The sequence below is a fragment of the Anas platyrhynchos genome, chromosome 22 (genome assembly GCF_047663525.1).
Source record: "Anas platyrhynchos isolate ZD024472 breed Pekin duck chromosome 22, IASCAAS_PekinDuck_T2T, whole genome shotgun sequence".
NCBI classification, from domain to species: domain Eukaryota; kingdom Metazoa; phylum Chordata; class Aves; order Anseriformes; family Anatidae; genus Anas; species Anas platyrhynchos.
Window position 1 is genome coordinate 9263704 of NC_092608.1, and position 24013 is coordinate 9287716.

The following is a 24013-nucleotide window of genomic DNA, read 5'->3' on the forward strand; positions in this document are numbered from 1 at the left end:
CAAAAGTGCCCCCAAAGGAAGGCTTTGGGTACAACTGAAGTTTTCAGGGGAGCCTTTACGCAGCCCCACATGCAACTGGACCCTCCGGGTTCGCTGTTTCCGAGCATCCCTAAACATAGCCCTAGCCGGCATCGAAGACGACTGAAAAATCAGGCCCCAGGATACGCGTTGCGAGCCCTTTTCGCCCATTCAAAAGTGCCCCCAAAGGAAGGCTATGGGTACAAGAGAACTCCCCAGGGGAGCCTTTACGCAGCCCCACATGCAACTGGACCCTCCGGGTTCGCTGTTTCCGAGTATCCGTAAACATAGCCCTAGCCGTCTTCGGAGACGAGTGAAAAATCAGGCCCCAGGAAATGCATTCCGAGCCCCTTTGGACCATCCAAAAGTGCCCCCAAAGGAAGGCTTTGGGTACAAGTGAACTCCCCAGGGGAGCCTTTACGCAGCCCCACATGCAACTGGACCCTCCGGGTTCGCTGTTTCCGAGCATCCCTAAACATAGCCCTAGCCGTCATCGGAGACGAGTGAAAAATCAGGCCCCAGGAAACGCGTTCAGAGCCCTTTTCGCCCATCCAAAAGTGCCCCCAAAGGAAGGCTTTGGGTACAAGTGAACTCCCCAGGGGAGCCTTTACGCAGCCCCACATGCAACTGGACCCTCCGGGTTCGCTGTTCCTGAGCAAACCTAAACGTATCCCTAGCCGTCATCGGAGACGAGTGAAAAATCAGGCCCCAGGAAATGCGTTCCGAGCCCCTTTGGACCATCCAAAAGTGCCCCCAAAGGAAGGCTTTGGGTACAAGTGAACTCCCCAGGGGACCTTTACGCAGCCCCACATGCAACTAGACCATCTGGGTTCGCTGTTTCCGAGCAACCCTAAACATAGCCCTAGCCGGCATCGAAGACGACTGAAAAATCAGGCCCCAGGATACGCGTTGCGAGCCCTTTTCGCCCATTCAAAAGTACCCCCAAAGGAAGGCTTTGGGTACAAGAGAACTCCCCAGGGGAGCCTTTACGCAGCCCCACATGCAACTGGACCCTCTGGGTTCGCTGTTTCCGAGCATCCCTAAAGATAGCCCTAGCTGGCATGGGAGTAGACTGAAAAACCGAGCCTCAGGAAGTGCTTTGCAAGCCCCTTTGGACCATCCAAAAGTGTCACCAAAGGAAGGCTTTGGGTACAAGAGAACTCCCCAGGGGAGCCTTTATGCAGCCCCACATGCAACTGGACCCTCCGGGTTCGCTGTTCCTGAGCAAACCTAAACGTATCCCTAGCCGTCATCGGAGACGAGTGAAAAATCAGGCCCCAGGAAATGCGTTCCGAGCCCCTTTGGACCATCCAAAAGTGCCCCCAAAGGAAGGCTTTGGGTACAACTGAAGTTTTCAGGGGAGCCTTTACGCAGCCCCACATGCAACTGGACCCTCCGGGTTCGCTGTTTCCGAGCATCCCTAAACATAGCCCTAGCCGGCATCGAAGACCACTGAAAAATCAGGCCCCAGGAAATGCGTTGCGAGACCCTTTCGCCCATCCAAATGTGCCCCCAAAGGAAGGCTTTGGGTACATCTGAAGTTCCCCGGAGAGCCTTTACGCAGCCCCACATGCAACTGGACCCTCCGGGTTCGCTGTTTCCGAGCATCCCTAAACATAGCCCTAGCCGTCATCGGAGACGAGTGAAAAATCAGGCCCCAAGAAACGCGTTCAGAGCCTTTTTCGCCCATTCAAAAGTGCCCCCAAAGGAAGGCTTTGGGTACAAGAGAACTCCCCAGGGGAGCTTTACGCAGCCCCACATGCAACTAGACCATCTGGGTTCGCTGTTTCCGAGTAACCCTAAACATAGCCCTAGCCGGCATCGAAGACGACTGAAAAATCAGGCCCCAGGAAATGCGTTCCTAGCCCTTTTCGCCCATCCAAAAGTGCCCCCAAAGGAAGGCTTTGGGTACAAGAGAACTCCCCAGGGGAGCCTTTATGCAGCCCCACATGCAACTGGACCCTCCGGGTTCGCTGTTTCCGAGCATCCCTAAACATAGCCCTAGCCGGCATCGAAGACGACTGAAAAATCAGGCCCCAGGAAATGCGTTGCGAGCCCCTTTACGCCCATCCAAAAGTGCCCCCAAAGGAAAGCTTTGGGTACAAGAGAACTCCCCAGGGGAGCCTTTATGCAGCCCCACATGCAACTGGACCCTCCGGGTTTGCTGTTCCTGAGCAAACCTAAAAGTATCCCTAGCCGTCATCGGAGACGAGTGAAAAATCAGGCCCCAGGAAATGCGTTCCGAGCCCATTTGGACCATCCAAAAGTGCCCCCAAAGGAAGGCTTTGGGTACAACTGAAGTTTTCAGGGGAGCCTTTACGCAGCCCCACATGCAACTGGACCCTCCGGGTTCGCTGTTTCCGAGCATCCCTAAACATAGCCCTAGCCGGCATCGAAGACGACTGAAAAATCAGGCCCCAGGATACGCGTTGCGAGCCCTTTTCGCCCATTCAAAAGTGCCCCCAAAGGAAGGCTATGGGTACAAGAGAACTCCCCAGGGGAGCCTTTACGCAGCCCCACATGCAACTGGACCCTCCGGGTTCGCTGTTTCCGAGTATCCGTAAACATAGCCCTAGCCGTCTTCGGAGACGAGTGAAAAATCAGGCCCCAGGAAATGCATTCCGAGCCCCTTTGGACCATCCAAAAGTGCCCCCAAAGGAAGGCTTTGGGTACAAGTGAACTCCCCAGGGGAGCCTTTACGCAGCCCCACATGCAACTGGACCCTCCGGGTTCGCTGTTTCCGAGCATCCCTAAACATAGCCCTAGCCGTCATCGGAGACGAGTGAAAAATCAGGCCCCAGGAAACGCGTTCAGAGCCCTTTTCGCCCATTCAAAAGTGCCCCCAAAGGAAGGCTTTGGGTACAAGTGAACTCCCCAGGGGAGCCTTTACGCAGCCCCACATGCAACTGGACCCTCCGGGTTCGCTGTTCCTGAGCAAACCTAAACGTATCCCTAGCCGTCATCGGAGACGAGTGAAAAATCAGGCCCCAGGAAATGCGTTCCGAGCCCCTTTGGACCATCCAAAAGTGCCCCCAAAGGAAGGCTTTGGGTACAAGTGAACTCCCCAGGGGACCTTTACGCAGCCCCACATGCAACTAGACCATCTGGGTTCGCTGTTTCCGAGCAACCCTAAACATAGCCCTAGCCGGCATCGAAGACGACTGAAAAATCAGGCCCCAGGATACGCGTTGCGAGCCCTTTTCGCCCATTCAAAAGTACCCCCAAAGGAAGGCTTTGGGTACAAGAGAACTCCCCAGGGGAGCCTTTACGCAGCCCCACATGCAACTGGACCCTCTGGGTTCGCTGTTTCCGAGCATCCCTAAAGATAGCCCTAGCTGGCATGGGAGTAGACTGAAAAACCGAGCCTCAGGAAGTGCTTTGCAAGCCCCTTTGGACCATCCAAAAGTGTCACCAAAGGAAGGCTTTGGGTACAAGAGAACTCCCCAGGGGAGCCTTTATGCAGCCCCACATGCAACTGGACCCTCCGGGTTCGCTGTTCCTGAGCAAACCTAAACGTATCCCTAGCCGTCATCGGAGACGAGTGAAAAATCAGGCCCCAGGAAATGCGTTCCGAGCCCCTTTGGACCATCCAAAAGTGCCCCCAAAGGAAGGCTTTGGGTACAAGTGAACTCCCCAGGGGAGCCTTTACGCAGCCCCACATGCAACTAGACCCTCCGGGTTCGCTGTTTCCGAGCATCCCTAAACATAGCCCTAGCCGGCATTTGAGACGACTGAAAAATCAGGCCCCAGGATACGCGTTGCGAGCCCTTTTCGCCCATTCAAAAGTGCCCCCAAAGGAAGGCTATGGGTACAAGAGAACTCCCCAGGGGAGCCTTTACGCAGCCCCACATGCAACTGGACCCTCCGGGTTCGCTGTTTCCGAGTATCCCTAAACATAGCCCTAGCCGGCATCGGAGACGAGTGAAAAATCAGGCCCCAGGATATGCATTACGAGCCCCTTTGGACCATCCAAAAGTGCCCCCAAAGGAAGGCTTTGGGTACAAGTGAACTCCACAGGGGAGCCTTTACGCAGCCCCACATGCAACTGGACCCTCCGGGTTCGCTGTTTCCGAGCATCCCTAAACATAGCCCTAGCCGTCATCGGAGACGAGTGAAAAATCAGGCCCCAGGAAACGCGTTCCGAGCCCTTTTCGCCCATTCAAAAGTGCCCCCAAAGGAAGGCTTTGGGTACAAGAGAACTCCCCAGGGGAGCCTTTACGCAGCCCCACATGCATCTGGACCCTCCGGGTTCGCTGTTTCCGAGCATCCCTAAACATAGCCCTAGCCGGCATGGGAGTAGACTGAAAAACCGAGCCTCAGGAAATGCGTTGCAAGCCCCTTTGGACCATCCAAAAGTGTCACCAACGGAAGGCTTTGGGTACAAGAGAACTCCCCAGGGGAGCCTTTACGCAGCCCCACATGCAACTGGACCCTCCGGGTTCGCTGTTCCTGAGCAAACCTAAACGTATCCCTAGCCGTCATCGGAGACGAGTGAAAAATCAGGCCCCAGGAAATGCGTTGCAAGCCCCTTTGGACCATCCAAAAGTGCCCCCAAAAGAAGGCTTTGGGTACAACTGAAGTTTTCAGGGGAGACTTTACGCAGCCCCACATGCAACTGGACCCTCCGGGTTCGCTGTTTCCGAGCATCCCTAAACATAGCCCTAGCCGGCATCGAAGACGACTGAAAAATCAGGCCCCAGGAAATGCGTTGCGAGCCCCTTTACGCCCATCCAAAAGTGCCCCCAAAGGAAGGCTTTGGGTACAAGAGAACTCCCCAGGGGAGCCTTTACGCAGCCCCACATGCAACTGGACCCTCCGGGTTCGCTGTTTCCGAGCATCCCTAAACATAGCCCTAGCCGTCTTCGGAGACGAGTGAAAAATCAGGCCCCAGGAAATGCGTTCCGAGCCCTTTTCGCCAATTCAAAAGTGCCCCCAAAGGAAAGCTTTGGGTACAAGAGAACTCCCCAGGGGAGCCTTTACGCAGCCCCACATGCAACTGGACCCTCCGGGTTCGCTGTTTCTGAGCATCCCTAAACATAGCCCTAGCCGGCATCGAAGACGACTGAAAAATCAGGCCCCAGGAAACGCGTTGCGAGACCCTTTCGCCCATCCAAAAGTGTCACCAAAGGAAGGCTTTGGGTACATCTGAAGTTCCCCGGGGAGCCTTTACGCAGCCCCATATGCAACTGGACCCTCCGGGTTCGCTGTTTCCGAGCATCCCTAAACATAACCCTGGCCGGCAACGAAGACGACTGAAAATTCAGGCCCCAGGAAACGCGTTGTGAGCCCTTTTCGCCCATCCAAAAGTGTCCCCAAAGGAAGGCTTTGGGTACAAGAGAACTCCCCAGGGGAGCCTTTACGCAGCCCCACATGCAACTGGACCCTCCGGGTTCGCTGTTTCCGAGCATCCCTAAACATAGCCCTAGCCGGCATCGAAAACGAGTGAAAAATCAGGCCCCAGGAAATGCGTTGCGAGCCCCTTTACGCCCATCCAAAAGTGCCCCCAAAGGAAGGCTTTGGGTACAAGAGAACTCCCCAGGGGAGCCTTTACGCAGCCCCACATGCAACTAGACCCTCCGGGTTCGCTGTTTCCGAGCATCCCTAAACATAGCCCTAGCCATCATTTGAGACGACTGAAAAATCAGGCCCCAGGATACGCGTTGCGAGCCCTTTTCGCACATTCAAAAGTGCCCCCAAAGGAAGGCTATGGGTACAATAGAACTCCCCAGGGGAGCCTTTACGCAGCCCCACATGCAACTAGACCCTCCGGGTTCGCTGTTTCCGAGCATCCCTAAACATAGCCCTAGCCGTCATCGGAGACGAGTGAAAAATCAGGCCCCAGGAAACGCGTTCAGAGCCCTTGTCGCCCATCCAAAAGTGCCCCCAAAGGAAGGCTTTGGGTACAAGTGAACTCCCCAGGGGAGCCTTTACGCAGCCCCACATGCAACTGGACCCTCCGGGTTCGCTGTTCCTGAGCAAACCTAAACGTATCCCTAGCCGTCATCGGAGACGAGTGAAAAATCAGGCCCCAGGAAATGCGTTCCGAGCCCCTTTGGACCATCCAAAAGTGCCCCCAAAGGAAGGCTTTGGGTACAAGTGAACTCCCCAGGGGACCTTTACGCAGCCCCACATGCAACTAGACCATCTGGGTTCGCTGTTTCCGAGCAACCCTAAACATAGCCCTAGCCGGCATCGAAGACGACTGAAAAATCAGGCCCCAGGATACGCGTTGCGAGCCCTTTTCGCCCATTCAAAAGTACCCCCAAAGGAAGGCTTTGGGTACAAGAGAACTCCCCAGGGGAGCCTTTACGCAGCCCCACATGCAACTGGACCCTCTGGGTTCGCTGTTTCCGAGCATCCCTAAAGATAGCCCTAGCTGGCATGGGAGTAGACTGAAAAACCGAGCCTCAGGAAGTGCTTTGCAAGCCCCTTTGGACCATCCAAAAGTGTCACCAAAGGAAGGCTTTGGGTACAAGAGAACTCCCCAGGGGAGCCTTTATGCAGCCCCACATGCAACTGGACCCTCCGGGTTCGCTGTTCCTGAGCAAACCTAAACGTATCCCTAGCCGTCATCGGAGACGAGTGAAAAATCAGGCCCCAGGAAATGCGTTCCGAGCCCCTTTGGACCATCCAAAAGTGCCCCCAAAGGAAGGCTTTGGGTACAACTGAAGTTTTCAGGGGAGCCTTTACGCAGCCCCACATGCAACTGGACCCTCCGGGTTCGCTGTTTCCGAGCATCCCTAAACATAGCCCTAGCCGGCATCGAAGACCACTGAAAAATCAGGCCCCAGGAAATGCGTTGCGAGACCCTTTCGCCCATCCAAATGTGCCCCCAAAGGAAGGCTTTGGGTACATCTGAAGTTCCCCGGAGAGCCTTTACGCAGCCCCACATGCAACTGGACCCTCCGGGTTCGCTGTTTCCGAGCATCCCTAAACATAGCCCTAGCCGTCATCGGAGACGAGTGAAAAATCAGGCCCCAAGAAACGCGTTCAGAGCCTTTTTCGCCCATTCAAAAGTGCCCCCAAAGGAAGGCTTTGGGTACAAGAGAACTCCCCAGGGGAGCTTTACGCAGCCCCACATGCAACTAGACCATCTGGGTTCGCTGTTTCCGAGTAACCCTAAACATAGCCCTAGCCGGCATCGAAGACGACTGAAAAATCAGGCCCCAGGAAATGCGTTGCGAGCCCTTTTCGCCCATCCAAAAGTGCCCCCAAAGGAAGGCTTTGGGTACAAGAGAACTCCCCAGGGGAGCCTTTATGCAGCCCCACATGCAACTGGACCCTCCGGGTTCGCTGTTTCCGAGCATCCCTAAACATAGCCCTAGCCGGCATCGAAGACGACTGAAAAATCAGGCCCCAGGAAATGCGTTGCGAGCCCCTTTACGCCCATCCAAAAGTGCCCCCAAAGGAAAGCTTTGGGTACAAGAGAACTCCCCAGGGGAGCCTTTATGCAGCCCCACATGCAACTGGACCCTCCGGGTTTGCTGTTCCTGAGCAAACCTAAAAGTATCCCTAGCCGTCATCGGAGACGAGTGAAAAATCAGGCCCCAGGAAATGCGTTGCGAGCCCATTTGGACCATCCAAAAGTGCCCCCAAAGGAAGGCTTTGGGTACAACTGAAGTTTTCAGGGGAGCCTTTACGCAGCCCCACATACAACTGGACCCTCCGGGTTCGCTGTTTCCGAGCATCCCTAAACATAGCCCTAGCCGGCATCGAAGACGACTGAAAAATCAGGCCCCAGGATACGCGTTGCGAGCCCTTTTCGCCCATTCAAAAGTGCCCCCAAAGGAAGGCTATGGGTACAAGAGAACTCCCCAGGGGAGCCTTTACGCAGCCCCACATGCAACTGGACCCTCCGGGTTCGCTGTTTCCGAGTATCCGTAAACATAGCCCTAGCCGTCTTCGGAGACGAGTGAAAAATCAGGCCCCAGGAAATGCATTCCGAGCCCCTTTGGACCATCCAAAAGTGCCCCCAAAGGAAGGCTTTGGGTACAAGTGAACTCCCCAGGGGAGCCTTTACGCAGCCCCACATGCAACTGGACCCTCCGGGTTCGCTGTTTCCGAGCATCCCTAAACATAGCCCTAGCCGTCATCGGAGACGAGTGAAAAATCAGGCCCCAGGAAACGCGTTCAGAGCCCTTTTCGCCCATTCAAAAGTGCCCCCAAAGGAAGGCTTTGGGTACAAGTGAACTCCCCAGGGGAGCCTTTACGCAGCCCCACATGCAACTGGACCCTCCGGGTTCGCTGTTCCTGAGCAAACCTAAACGTATCCCTAGCCGTCATCGGAGACGAGTGAAAAATCAGGCCCCAGGAAATGCGTTCCGAGCCCCTTTGGACCATCCAAAAGTGCCCCCAAAGGAAGGCTTTGGGTACAAGTGAACTCCCCAGGGGACCTTTACGCAGCCCCACATGCAACTAGACCATCTGGGTTCGCTGTTTCCGAGCAACCCTAAACATAGCCCTAGCCGGCATCGAAGACGACTGAAAAATCAGGCCCCAGGATACGCGTTGCGAGCCCTTTTCGCCCATTCAAAAGTACCCCCAAAGGAAGGCTTTGGGTACAAGAGAACTCCCCAGGGGAGCCTTTACGCAGCCCCACATGCAACTGGACCCTCTGGGTTCGCTGTTTCCGAGCATCCCTAAAGATAGCCCTAGCTGGCATGGGAGTAGACTGAAAAACCGAGCCTCAGGAAGTGCTTTGCAAGCCCCTTTGGACCATCCAAAAGTGTCACCAAAGGAAGGCTTTGGGTACAAGAGAACTCCCCAGGGGAGCCTTTATGCAGCCCCACATGCAACTGGACCCTCCGGGTTCGCTGTTCCTGAGCAAACCTAAACGTATCCCTAGCCGTCATCGGAGACGAGTGAAAAATCAGGCCCCAGGAAATGCGTTCCGAGCCCCTTTGGACCATCCAAAAGTGCCCCCAAAGGAAGGCTTTGGGTACAAGTGAACTCCCCAGGGGAGCCTTTACGCAGCCCCACATGCAACTAGACCCTCCGGGTTCGCTGTTTCCGAGCATCCCTAAACATAGCCCTAGCCGGCATTTGAGACGACTGAAAAATCAGGCCCCAGGATACGCGTTGCGAGCCCTTTTCGCCCATTCAAAAGTGCCCCCAAAGGAAGGCTATGGGTACAAGAGAACTCCCCAGGGGAGCCTTTACGCAGCCCCACATGCAACTGGACCCTCCGGGTTCGCTGTTTCCGAGTATCCCTAAACATAGCCCTAGCCGGCATCGGAGACGAGTGAAAAATCAGGCCCCAGGATATGCATTACGAGCCCCTTTGGACCATCCAAAAGTGCCCCCAAAGGAAGGCTTTGGGTACAAGTGAACTCCACAGGGGAGCCTTTACGCAGCCCCACATGCAACTGGACCCTCCGGGTTCGCTGTTTCCGAGCATCCCTAAACATAGCCCTAGCCGTCATCGGAGACGAGTGAAAAATCAGGCCCCAGGAAACGCGTTCCGAGCCCTTTTCGCCCATTCAAAAGTGCCCCCAAAGGAAGGCTTTGGGTACAAGAGAACTCCCCAGGGGAGCCTTTACGCAGCCCCACATGCATCTGGACCCTCCGGGTTCGCTGTTTCCGAGCATCCCTAAACATAGCCCTAGCCGGCATGGGAGTAGACTGAAAAACCGAGCCTCAGGAAATGCGTTGCAAGCCCCTTTGGACCATCCAAAAGTGTCACCAACGGAAGGCTTTGGGTACAAGAGAACTCCCCAGGGGAGCCTTTACGCAGCCCCACATGCAACTGGACCCTCCGGGTTCGCTGTTCCTGAGCAAACCTAAACGTATCCCTAGCCGTCATCGGAGACGAGTGAAAAATCAGGCCCCAGGAAATGCGTTGCAAGCCCCTTTGGACCATCCAAAAGTGCCCCCAAAAGAAGGCTTTGGGTACAACTGAAGTTTTCAGGGGAGCCTTTACGCAGCCCCACATGCAACTGGACCCTCCGGGTTCGCTGTTTCCGAGCATCCCTAAACATAGCCCTAGCCGGCATCGAAGACGACTGAAAAATCAGGCCCCAGGAAATGCGTTGCGAGCCCCTTTACGCCCATCCAAAAGTGCCCCCAAAGGAAGGCTTTGGGTACAAGAGAACTCCCCAGGGGAGCCTTTACGCAGCCCCACATGCAACTGGACCCTCCGGGTTCGCTGTTTCCGAGCATCCCTAAACATAGCCCTAGCCGTCTTCGGAGACGAGTGAAAAATCAGGCCCCAGGAAATGCGTTCCGAGCCCTTTTCGCCAATTCAAAAGTGCCCCCAAAGGAAAGCTTTGGGTACAAGAGAACTCCCCAGGGGAGCCTTTACGCAGCCCCACATGCAACTGGACCCTCCGGGTTCGCTGTTTCTGAGCATCCCTAAACATAGCCCTAGCCGGCATCGAAGACGACTGAAAAATCAGGCCCCAGGAAACGCGTTGCGAGACCCTTTCGCCCATCCAAAAGTGTCACCAAAGGAAGGCTTTGGGTACATCTGAAGTTCCCCGGGGAGCCTTTACGCAGCCCCATATGCAACTGGACCCTCCGGGTTCGCTGTTTCCGAGCATCCCTAAACATAACCCTGGCCGGCAACGAAGACGACTGAAAATTCAGGCCCCAGGAAACGCGTTGTGAGCCCTTTTCGCCCATCCAAAAGTGTCCCCAAAGGAAGGCTTTGGGTACAAGAGAACTCCCCAGGGGAGCCTTTACGCAGCCCCACATGCAACTGGACCCTCCGGGTTCGCTGTTTCCGAGCATCCCTAAACATAGCCCTAGCCGGCATCGAAAACGAGTGAAAAATCAGGCCCCAGGAAATGCGTTGCGAGCCCCTTTACGCCCATCCAAAAGTGCCCCCAAAGGAAGGCTTTGGGTACAAGAGAACTCCCCAGGGGAGCCTTTACGCAGCCCCACATGCAACTAGACCCTCCGGGTTCGCTGTTTCCGAGCATCCCTAAACATAGCCCTAGCCATCATTTGAGACGACTGAAAAATCAGGCCCCAGGATACGCGTTGCGAGCCCTTTTCGCACATTCAAAAGTGCCCCCAAAGGAAGGCTATGGGTACAATAGAACTCCCCAGGGGAGCCTTTACGCAGCCCCACATGCAACTAGACCCTCCGGGTTCGCTGTTTCCGAGCATCCCTAAACATAGCCCTAGCCGTCATTTGAGACGACTGAAAAATCAGGCCCCAGGATACGCATTGCGAGCCCTTTTCGCCCATTCAAAGGTGCCCCCAAAGGAAGGCTATGGGTACAATAGAACTCCCCAGGGGAGCCTTTACGCAGCCCCACATGCAACTGGACCCTCCGGGTTCGCTGTTTCCGAGTATCCCTAAACATAGCCCTAGCCGTCTTCGGAGACGAGTGTAAAATCAGGCCCCAGGAAATGCATTCCGAGCCCCTTTGGACCATCCAAAAGTGCCCCCAAAGGAAGGCTTTGGTTAGAAGAGAACTCCCCAGGGGAGCCTTTACGCAGCCCCACATGCAACTGGACCCTCCGGGTTCGCTGTTTCCGAGCATCCCTAAGCATAGCCCTAGCCGGCATGGGAGTAGACTGAAAAACCGGGCCTCAGGAAATGCGTTGCAAGCCCCTTTGGACCATCCAAAAGTGTCACCAACGGAAGGCTTTGGGTACAAGAGAACTCCCCAGGGGAGCCTTTACGCAGCCCCACATGCAACTGGACCCTCCGGGTTCGCTGTTCCTGAGCAAAACTAAACGTATCCCTAGCCGGCATCGAAGACGACTGAAAAATCAGGCCCCAGGATACGCGTTGCGAGCCCTTTTCGCCCATTCAAAAGTGCCCCCAAAGGAAGGCTTTGGGTACAAGAGAACTCCCCAGGGGAGCCTTTACGCAGCCCCACATGCAACTGGACCCTCTGGGTTCGCTGTTTCCGAGCATCCCTAAACATATCCCTAGCTGGCATGGGAGAAGACTGAAAAACCGAGCCTCAGGAAGTGCTTTGAAGCCCCTTTGGACCATCCAAAAGTGCCCCCAAAGGAAGGCTTTGGGTACAACTGAAGTTCCCAGCGGAGCCTTTACGCAGCCCCACATGCAACTGGACCCTCCGGGTTCGCTGTTTCCGAGCATCCCTAAACATAGCCCTAGCCGGCATCGAAGACGACTGAAAAATCAGGCCCCAGGAAATGCGTTGCGAGCCCCTTTACGCCCATCCAAAAGTGCCCCCAAAGGAAGGCTTTGGGTACAAGAGAACTCCCCAGGGGAGCCTTTACGCAGCCCCACATGCAACTGGACCCTCCGGGTTCGCTGTTTCCGAGCATCCCTAAACATAGCCCTAGCCGTCTTCGGAGACGAGTGAAAAATCAGGCCCCAGGAAATGCGTTCCGAGCCCTTTTCGCCAATTCAAAAGTGCCCCCAAAGGAAAGCTTTGGGTACAAGAGAACTCCCCAGGGGAGCCTTTACGCAGCCCCACATGCAACTGGACCCTCCGGGTTCGCTGTTTCCGAGCATCCCTAAACATAGCCCTAGCCGGCATCGAAGACGACTGAAAAATCAGGCCCCAGGAAACGCGTTGCGAGACCCTTTCGCCCATCCAAAAGTGTCACCAAAGGAAGGCTTTGGGTACATCTGAAGTTCCCCGGGGAGCCTTTACGCAGCCCCATATGCAACTGGACCCTCCGGGTTCGCTGTTTCCGAGCATCCCTAAACATATCCCTTGCCGGCAACGAAGACGACTGAAAATTCAGGCCCCAGGAAACGCGTTGTGAGCCCTTTTCGCCCATCCAAAAGTGTCCCCAAAGGAAGGCTTTGGGTACAAGAGAACTCCCCAGGGGAGCCTTTACGCAGCCCCACATGCAACTGGACCCTCCGGGTTCGCTGTTTCCGAGCATCCCTAAACATAGCCCTAGCCGGCATGGGAGTAGACTGAAAAACCGGGCCTCAGGAAATGCGTTGCAAGCCCCTTTGGACCATCCAAAAGTGTCACCAAAGGAAGGCTGTGGGTACAAGAGAACTCCCCAGGGGAGCCTTTACGCAGCCCCACATGCAACTGGACCCTCCGGGTTCGCTGTTCCTGAGCAAACCTAAACATAGCCCTACCGGCATCGAAGACGACTGAAAAATCAAAGCCCAGGAAATGCGTTCCGAGCCCTTTTCGCCCATCCAAAAGTGCCCCCAAAGGAAGGCTTTGGGTACAAGAGAACTCCCCAGGGGAGCCTTTACGCAGCCCCACATCCAACTGGACCCTCCGGGTTCGCTGTTTCCGAGTATCCGTAAACATAGCCCTAGCCGTCATCGGAGACGAGTGAAAAATCAGGCCCCAGGAAATGCGTTCCGAGCCCTTTTCGCCAATTCAAAAGTGCCCCCAAAGGAAAGCTTTGGGTACAAGAGAACTCCCCAGGGGAGCCTTTACGCAGCCCCACATGCAACTGGACCCTCCGGGTTCGCTGTTTCCGAGTATCCCTAAACATAGCCCTAGCCGTCTTCGGAGACGAGTGTAAAATCAGGCCCCAGGAAATGCATTCCGAGCCCCTTTGGACCATCCAAAAGTGCCCCCAAAGGAAGGCTTTGGGTACAAGTGAACTCCCCAGGGGAGCCTTTACGCAGCCCCACATGCAACTGGACCCTCCGGGTTCGCTGTTTCCGAGCATCCCTAAACATAGCCCTAGCCGTCAACGGAGACGAGTGAAAAATCAGGCCCCAGGAAACGCGTTCCGAGCCCTTTTCGCCATTCAAAAGTGCCCCCAAAGGAAGGCTTTGGGTACAAGAGAACTCCCCAGGGGAGCCTTTACGCAGCCCCACATGCAACTGGACCCTCCGGGTTCGCTGTTTCCGAGCATCCCTAAACATATCCCTAGCCGGCATGGGAGTAGACTGAAAAACCGGGCCTCAGGAAATGCGTTGCAAGCCCCTTTGGACCATCCAAAAGTGTCACCAAAGGAAGGCTGTGGGTACAAGAGAACTCCCCAGGGGAGCCTTTACGCAGCCCCATATGCAACTGGACCCTCCGGGTTCGCTGTTCCTGAGCAAACCTAAACGTATCCCTAGCCGTCATCGGAGACGACTGAAAAATCAGGCCCCAGGAAATGCGTTGCGAGCCCCTTTGGACCATCCAAAAGTGTCACCAAAGGAAGGCTTTGGGTACAAGTGAACTCCCCAGGGGACCTTTACGCAGCCCCACATGCAACTAGACCATCTGGGTTCTCTGTTTCCGAGCAACCCTAAACATAGCCCTAGCCGGCATCGAAGACGACTGAAAAATCAGGCCCCAGGATACGCGTTGCGAGCCCTTTTCGCCCATTCAAAAGTGCCCCCAAAGGAAGGCTTTGGGTACAAGAGAACTCCCCAGGGGAGCCTTTACGCAGCCCCACATGCAACTGGACCCTCTGGGTTCGCTGTTTCCGAGCATCCCTAAACATAGCCCTAGCCGGCATCGAAGACGACTGAAAAATCAGGCCCCAGGAAACGCGTTGCGAGACCCTTTCGCCCATCCAAAAGTGTCACCAAAGGAAGGCTTTGGGTACATCTGAAGTTCCCCGGGGAGCCTTTACGCAGCCCCATATGCAACTGGACCCTCCGGGTTCGCTGTTTCCGAGCATCCCTAAACATAGCCCTGGCCGGCAACGAAGACGACTGAAAATTCAGGCCCCAGGAAACGCGTTGTGAGCCCTTTTCGCCCATCCAAAAGTGTCCCCAAAGGAAGGCTTTGGGTACAAGAGAACTCCCCAGGGGAGCCTTTACGCAGCCCCACATGCAACTGGACCCTCCGGGTTCGCTGTTTCCGAGCATCCCTAAACATAGCCCTAGCCGGCTTGTGAGAAGACTGAAAAACCAGGCCCCAGAAAAAGCATTGCAAGCCCCTTTGGACCATCCAAAAGTGCCCCCAAAGGAAGGCTTTGGGTACAAGTGAACTCCCCAGGGGAGCCTTTACGCAGCCCCACATGCAACTGGACCCTCCGGGATCGCTGTTCCTGAGCAAACCTAAACGTATCCCTAGCCGTCATCGGAGACGACTGAAAAATCAGGCCCCAGGAAATGCGTTGCGAGCCCCTTTGGACCATCCAAAAGTGCCCCCAAAGGAAGGCTTTATGTACAAGTGAACTCCCCAGGGGAGCCTTTACGCAGCCCCACATGCAACTGGACCCTCCGGGTTCGCTGTTTCCGAGCATCCCTAAACATAACACTAGCCGTCATTTGAGACGACTGAAAAATCAGGCCCCAGGAAATGCGTTCCGAGCCCTTTTAGCCAATCCAAAAGTGCCCCCAAAGGAAGGCTTTGGGTACATCTGAAGTTCCCAGGGGAGCCTTTACGCAGCCCCACATGCAACTGGACCCTCCGGGTTCGCTGTTTCCGAGCATCACTAAACATAGCCCTAGCCGGCATGGTATTAGACTGAAAAACCGGGCCTCAGGAAATGCGTTGCAAGCCCCTTTGGACCATCCAAAAGTGCCCCCAAAGGAAGGCTTTGGGTACAAGAGAACTCCCCAGGGGAGCCTTAACGCAGCCCCACATGCAACTGGACCCTCCGGGTTCGCTGTTTCCGAGCATCCCTAAACATATCCCTAGCCGTCATCGGAGACGAGTGAAAAATCAGGCCCCAGGAAACACGTTGCGAGACCATTTCGCCCATCCAAAAGTGCCCCCAAAGGAAGGTTTGGGTACATCTGAAGTTCCCAGGGGAGCCTTTACGCAGCCCCACATGCATCTGGACCCTCTGGGTTCGCTGTTTCCGAGCATCCCTAAACATAGCCCTAGCCGTCATCGGAGACGAGTGAAAAATCAGGCCCCAGGAAAGGCGTTCCGAGCCGTTTTCGCCAATTCAAAAGTGCCCCCAAAGGAAAGCTTTGGGTACAAGAGAACTCCCCAGGGGAGCCTTTACGCAGCCCCACATGCAACTGGACCCTCCGGGTTCGCTGTTTCCGAGCATCCCTAAACATATCTCTGGCCGGCATCAAAGACAACTGAAAAATCAGGCCCCAGGAAACGCGTTGCGAGACCCTTTCGCCCATCCATAAGTGCCCCCAAAGGAAGGCTTTGGGTACATCTGAAGTTCCCTGGGAGCCTTTACGCAGCCCCATATGCAACTGGACCCTCCGGGTTCGCTGTTTCCGAGCATCCCTAAACATAGCCCTAGCCGTCTTCGGAGACGACTGAAAAATCAGGCCCCAGGAAATGCGTTCCGAGCCCCTTTGGACCATCCAAAAGTGCCCCCAAAGGAAGGCTTTGGGTACAAGTGAACTCCCCAGGGTAGCCTTAACGCAGCCCCACATGCAACTGGACCCTCCGGGTTCGCTGTTCCTGAGCATCCCTAAACATATCCCTAGCCGGCATCGAAGACGACTGAAAAATCAGGCCCCAGGAAACGCGTTGCGAGCCCTTTTCGCCCATCCAAAAGTGCCCCCAAAGGAAGGCTTTGGTTACAAGAGAACTCCCCAGGGGAGCCTTTACGCAGCCCCACATGCAACTGGACCCTCCGGGTTCGCTGTTTCCGAGCATCCCTAAACATAACCCTAGCCGGAATGGGAGTAGACTGAAAAACCGGGCCTCAGGAAATGCGTTGCAAGCCCCTTTGGACCATCCAAAAGTGTCACCAAAGGAAGGCTTTGGGTACAAGAGAACTCCCCAGGGGAGCCTTTACGCAGCCCCACATGCAACTGGACCCTCCGGGTTCGCTGTTCCTGAGCAAACCTAAACGTATCCCTAGCCGTCATCGGAGACGAGTGAAAAATCAGGCCCCAGGAAATGCGTTCCGAGCCCCTTTGGACCATCCAAAAGTGCCCCCAAAGGAAGGCTTTGGGTACAAGTGAACTCCACATGGTAGCCTTTACGCAGCCCCACATGCAACTAGACCCTCCGGGTTCGCTGTTTACGAGCATCCCCAAACATAGCCCTAGCCGGCATCGAAGACGACTGAAAAATCAGGCCCCAGGATACGCGTTGCGAGCCCTTTTCGCCCATTCAAAAGTGCCCCCAAAGGAAGGCTTTGGGTACAAGAGAACTCCCCAGGGGAGCCTTTACGCAGCCCCACATCCAACTGGACCCTCCGGGTTCGCTGTTTCCGAGTATCCCTAAACATAGCCCTAGCCGTCTTCGGAGACGAGTGAAAAATCAGGCCCCAGGAAATGCATTCCGAGCCCCTTTGGACCATCCAAAAGTGTCCCCAAAGGAAGGCTTTGGGTACAAGTGAACTCCCCAGGGGAGCCTTTACGCAGCCCCACATGCAACTGGACCCTCCGGGTTCGCTGTTTCCGAGCATCCCTAAACATAGCCCTAGCCGTCATCGGAGACGAGTGAAAAATCATGCAACAGGAAATGCTTTCCGAGTCCTTTTCACCAATCCAAAAGTGCCCCCAAAGGAAGGCTTTGGGTACATCTGAAGTTCCCCGGGGAGCCTTTACGCAGCCCCATATGCAACTGGACCCTCCGGGTTCGCTGTTTCCGAGCAACCCTAAACATAGCCCTAGCCGTCTTAGGAGACGAGTGAAAAATCAGGCCCCAGGAAATGCATTCCGAGCCCCTTTGGACCATCCAAAAGTGCCCCCAAAGGAAGGCTTTGGGTACATCTGAAGTTCCCAGGGGAGCCTTCACGCAGCCCCACATGCAACTGGACCCTCCGGGTTCGCTGTTTCCGAGCATCCCTAAACATAGCCCTAGCCGTCATCGGAGACGAGTGAAAAATCAGGCCCCAGGAAATGCTTTCCGAGTCCTTTTCACCAATCCAAAAGTGCCCCCAAAGGAAGGCTTTGGGTACAAGTGAACTCCCCAGGGGAGCCTTTACGCAGCCCCACATGCAACTGGACCCTCTGGGTTCGCTGTTTCCGAGCATCCCTAAATATATCCCTAGCCGTCATCGAAGACGACTGAAAAATCAGGCCCCAGGAAATGCGTTGCGAGCCCCTTTGGACCATCCAAAAGTGCCCCCAAAGGAAGGCTTTGGGTACAAGAGAACTCCCCAGGGGAGCCTTTATGCAGCCCCACATGCAACTGGACCCTCCGGGTTCGCTGTTCCCGAGCATCCCTAAACATAACCCTAGCCGTCATCGGAGACGACTGAAAAATCAGGCCCCAGGAAACCAGTTGCGAGACCTTTTCGCCAATTCAAAAGTGCCTCCCAAGGAAGGCTTTGGGTACAAGAGAACTCCCCAGGGGAGCCTTTACGCAGCCCCACATGCAACTGGACCCTCCGGGTTCGCTGTTTCCGAGCATCCCGAAACATAGCCCTAGCCGGCATGGGAGTAGACTGAAAAACCGGGCCTCAGGAAATGCGTTGCAAGCCCCTTTGGACCATCCAAAAGTGTCACCAAAGGAAGGCTTTGGGTACATCTGAAGTTCCCCGGGGAGCCTTTACGCAGCCCCATATGCAACTGGACCCTCCGGGTTCGCTGTTTCCGAGCATCCCTAAACATAACCCTGGCCGGCAACGAAGACGACTGAAAATTCAGGCCCCAGGAAACGCGTTGTGAGCCCTTTTCGCCCATCCAAAAGTGTCCCCAAAGGAAGGCTTTGGGTACAAGAGAACTCCCCAGGGGAGCCTTTACGCAGCCCCACATGCAACTGGACCCTCCGGGTTCGCTGTTTCCGAGCATCCCTAAACATAGCCCTAGCCGGCATCGAAAACGAGTGAAAAATCAGGCCCCAGGAAATGCGTTGCGAGCCCCTTTACGCCCATCCAAAAGTGCCCCCAAAGGAAGGCTTTGGGTACAAGAGAACTCCCCAGGGGAGCCTTTACGCAGCCCCACATGCAACTAGACCCTCCGGGTTCGCTGTTTCCGAGCATCCCTAAACATAGCCCTAGCCATCATTTGAGACGACTGAAAAATCAGGCCCCAGGATACGCGTTGCGAGCCCTTTTCGCACATTCAAAAGTGCCCCCAAAGGAAGGCTATGGGTACAATAGAACTCCCCAGGGGAGCCTTTACGCAGCCCCACATGCAACTAGACCCTCCGGGTTCGCTGTTTCCGAGCATCCCTAAACATAGACCTAGCCATCATTTGAGACGACTGAAAAATCAGGCCCCAGGATACGCATTGCGAGCCCTTTTCGCCCATTCAAAGGTGCCCCCAAAGGAAGGCTATGGGTACAATAGAACTCCCCAGGGGAGCCTTTACGCAGCCCCACATGCAACTGGACCCTCCGGGTTCGCTGTTTCCGAGTATCCCTAAACATAGCCCTAGCCGTCTTCGGAGACGAGTGTAAAATCAGGCCCCAGGAAATGCATTCCGAGCCCCTTTGGACCATCCAAAAGTGCCCCCAAAGGAAGGCTTTGGTTAGAAGAGAACTCCCCAGGGGAGCCTTTACGCAGCCCCACATGCAACTGGACCCTCCGGGTTCGCTGTTTCCGAGCATCCCTAAGCATAGCCCTAGCCGGCATGGGAGTAGACTGAAAAACCGGGCCTCAGGAAATGCGTTGCAAGCCCCTTTGGACCATCCAAAAGTGTCACCAACGGAAGGCTTTGGGTACAAGAGAACTCCCCAGGGGAGCCTTTACGCAGCCCCACATGCAACTGGACCCTCCGGGTTCGCTGTTCCTGAGCAAAACTAAACGTATCCCTAGCCGGCATCGAAGACGACTGAAAAATCAGGCCCCAGGATACGCGTTGCGAGCCCTTTTCGCCCATTCAAAAGTGCCCCCAAAGGAAGGCTTTGGGTACAAGAGAACTCCCCAGGGGAGCCTTTACGCAGCCCCACATGCAACTGGACCCTCTGGGTTCGCTGTTTCCGAGCATCCCTAAACATATCCCTAGCTGGCATGGGAGAAGACTGAAAAACCGAGCCTCAGGAAGTGCTTTGAAGCCCCTTTGGACCATCCAAAAGTGCCCCCAAAGGAAGGCTTTGGGTACAACTGAAGTTCCCAGCGGAGCCTTTACGCAGCCCCACATGCAACTGGACCCTCCGGGTTCGCTGTTTCCGAGCATCCCTAAACATAGCCCTAGCCGGCATCGAAGACGACTGAAAAATCAGGCCCCAGGAAATGCGTTGCGAGCCCCTTTACGCCCATCCAAAAGTGCCCCCAAAGGAAGGCTTTGGGTACAAGAGAACTCCCCAGGGGAGCCTTTACGCAGCCCCACATGCAACTGGACCCTCCGGGTTCGCTGTTTCCGAGCATCCCTAAACATAGCCCTAGCCGTCTTCGGAGACGAGTGAAAAATCAGGCCCCAGGAAATGCGTTCCGAGCCCTTTTCGCCAATTCAAAAGTGCCCCCAAAGGAAAGCTTTGGGTACAAGAGAACTCCCCAGGGGAGCCTTTACGCAGCCCCACATGCAACTGGACCCTCCGGGTTCGCTGTTTCCGAGCATCCCTAAACATAGCCCTAGCCGGCATCGAAGACGACTGAAAAATCAGGCCCCAGGAAACGCGTTGCGAGACCCTTTCGCCCATCCAAAAGTGTCACCAAAGGAAGGCTTTGGGTACATCTGAAGTTCCCCGGGGAGCCTTTACGCAGCCCCATATGCAACTGGACCCTCCGGGTTCGCTGTTTCCGAGCATCCCTAAACATATCCCTTGCCGGCAACGAAGACGACTGAAAATTCAGGCCCCAGGAAACGCGTTGTGAGCCCTTTTCGCCCATCCAAAAGTGTCCCCAAAGGAAGGCTTTGGGTACAAGAGAACTCCCCAGGGGAGCCTTTACGCAGCCCCACATGCAACTGGACCCTCCGGGTTCGCTGTTTCCGAGCATCCCTAAACATAGCCCTAGCCGGCATGGGAGTAGACTGAAAAACCGGGCCTCAGGAAATGCGTTGCAAGCCCCTTTGGACCATCCAAAAGTGTCACCAAAGGAAGGCTGTGGGTACAAGAGAACTCCCCAGGGGAGCCTTTACGCAGCCCCACATGCAACTGGACCCTCCGGGTTCGCTGTTCCTGAGCAAACCTAAACATAGCCCTACCGGCATCGAAGACGACTGAAAAATCAAAGCCCAGGAAATGCGTTCCGAGCCCTTTTCGCCCATCCAAAAGTGCCCCCAAAGGAAGGCTTTGGGTACAAGAGAACTCCCCAGGGGAGCCTTTACGCAGCCCCACATCCAACTGGACCCTCCGGGTTCGCTGTTTCCGAGTATCCGTAAACATAGCCCTAGCCGTCATCGGAGACGAGTGAAAAATCAGGCCCCAGGAAATGCGTTCCGAGCCCTTTTCGCCAATTCAAAAGTGCCCCCAAAGGAAAGCTTTGGGTACAAGAGAACTCCCCAGGGGAGCCTTTACGCAGCCCCACATGCAACTGGACCCTCCGGGTTCGCTGTTTCCGAGTATCCCTAAACATAGCCCTAGCCGTCTTCGGAGACGAGTGTAAAATCAGGCCCCAGGAAATGCATTCCGAGCCCCTTTGGACCATCCAAAAGTGCCCCCAAAGGAAGGCTTTGGGTACAAGTGAACTCCCCAGGGGAGCCTTTACGCAGCCCCACATGCAACTGGACCCTCCGGGTTCGCTGTTTCCGAGCATCCCTAAACATAGCCCTAGCCGTCAACGGAGACGAGTGAAAAATCAGGCCCCAGGAAACGCGTTCCGAGCCCTTTTCGCCATTCAAAAGTGCCCCCAAAGGAAGGCTTTGGGTACAAGAGAACTCCCCAGGGGAGCCTTTACGCAGCCCCACATGCAACTGGACCCTCCGGGTTCGCTGTTTCCGAGCATCCCTAAACATATCCCTAGCCGGCATGGGAGTAGACTGAAAAACCGGGCCTCAGGAAATGCGTTGCAAGCCCCTTTGGACCATCCAAAAGTGTCACCAAAGGAAGGCTGTGGGTACAAGAGAACTCCCCAGGGGAGCCTTTACGCAGCCCCATATGCAACTGGACCCTCCGGGTTCGCTGTTCCTGAGCAAACCTAAACGTATCCCTAGCCGTCATCGGAGACGACTGAAAAATCAGGCCCCAGGAAATGCGTTGCGAGCCCCTTTGGACCATCCAAAAGTGTCACCAAAGGAAGGCTTTGGGTACAAGTGAACTCCCCAGGGGACCTTTACGCAGCCCCACATGCAACTAGACCATCTGGGTTCTCTGTTTCCGAGCAACCCTAAACATAGCCCTAGCCGGCATCGAAGACGACTGAAAAATCAGGCCCCAGGATACGCGTTGCGAGCCCTTTTCGCCCATTCAAAAGTGCCCCCAAAGGAAGGCTTTGGGTACAAGAGAACTCCCCAGGGGAGCCTTTACGCAGCCCCACATGCAACTGGACCCTCTGGGTTCGCTGTTTCCGAGCATCCCTAAACATAGCCCTAGCCGGCATCGAAGACGACTGAAAAATCAGGCCCCAGGAAACGCGTTGCGAGACCCTTTCGCCCATCCAAAAGTGTCACCAAAGGAAGGCTTTGGGTACATCTGAAGTTCCCCGGGGAGCCTTTACGCAGCCCCATATGCAACTGGACCCTCCGGGTTCGCTGTTTCCGAGCATCCCTAAACATAGCCCTGGCCGGCAACGAAGACGACTGAAAATTCAGGCCCCAGGAAACGCGTTGTGAGCCCTTTTCGCCCATCCAAAAGTGTCCCCAAAGGAAGGCTTTGGGTACAAGAGAACTCCCCAGGGGAGCCTTTACGCAGCCCCACATGCAACTGGACCCTCCGGGTTCGCTGTTTCCGAGCATCCCTAAACATAGCCCTAGCCGGCTTGTGAGAAGACTGAAAAACCAGGCCCCAGAAAAAGCATTGCAAGCCCCTTTGGACCATCCAAAAGTGCCCCCAAAGGAAGGCTTTGGGTACAAGTGAACTCCCCAGGGGAGCCTTTACGCAGCCCCACATGCAACTGGACCCTCCGGGATCGCTGTTCCTGAGCAAACCTAAACGTATCCCTAGCCGTCATCGGAGACGACTGAAAAATCAGGCCCCAGGAAATGCGTTGCGAGCCCCTTTGGACCATCCAAAAGTGCCCCCAAAGGAAGGCTTTATGTACAAGTGAACTCCCCAGGGGAGCCTTTACGCAGCCCCACATGCAACTGGACCCTCCGGGTTCGCTGTTTCCGAGCATCCCTAAACATAACACTAGCCGTCATTTGAGACGACTGAAAAATCAGGCCCCAGGAAATGCGTTCCGAGCCCTTTTAGCCAATCCAAAAGTGCCCCCAAAGGAAGGCTTTGGGTACATCTGAAGTTCCCAGGGGAGCCTTTACGCAGCCCCACATGCAACTGGACCCTCCGGGTTCGCTGTTTCCGAGCATCACTAAACATAGCCCTAGCCGGCATGGTATTAGACTGAAAAACCGGGCCTCAGGAAATGCGTTGCAAGCCCCTTTGGACCATCCAAAAGTGCCCCCAAAGGAAGGCTTTGGGTACAAGAGAACTCCCCAGGGGAGCCTTAACGCAGCCCCACATGCAACTGGACCCTCCGGGTTCGCTGTTTCCGAGCATCCCTAAACATATCCCTAGCCGTCATCGGAGACGAGTGAAAAATCAGGCCCCAGGAAACACGTTGCGAGACCATTTCGCCCATCCAAAAGTGCCCCCAAAGGAAGGTTTGGGTACATCTGAAGTTCCCAGGGGAGCCTTTACGCAGCCCCACATGCATCTGGACCCTCTGGGTTCGCTGTTTCCGAGCATCCCTAAACATAGCCCTAGCCGTCATCGGAGACGAGTGAAAAATCAGGCCCCAGGAAAGGCGTTCCGAGCCGTTTTCGCCAATTCAAAAGTGCCCCCAAAGGAAAGCTTTGGGTACAAGAGAACTCCCCAGGGGAGCCTTTACGCAGCCCCACATGCAACTGGACCCTCCGGGTTCGCTGTTTCCGAGCATCCCTAAACATATCTCTGGCCGGCATCAAAGACAACTGAAAAATCAGGCCCCAGGAAACGCGTTGCGAGACCCTTTCGCCCATCCATAAGTGCCCCCAAAGGAAGGCTTTGGGTACATCTGAAGTTCCCTGGGAGCCTTTACGCAGCCCCATATGCAACTGGACCCTCCGGGTTCGCTGTTTCCGAGCATCCCTAAACATAGCCCTAGCCGTCTTCGGAGACGACTGAAAAATCAGGCCCCAGGAAATGCGTTCCGAGCCCCTTTGGACCATCCAAAAGTGCCCCCAAAGGAAGGCTTTGGGTACAAGTGAACTCCCCAGGGTAGCCTTAACGCAGCCCCACATGCAACTGGACC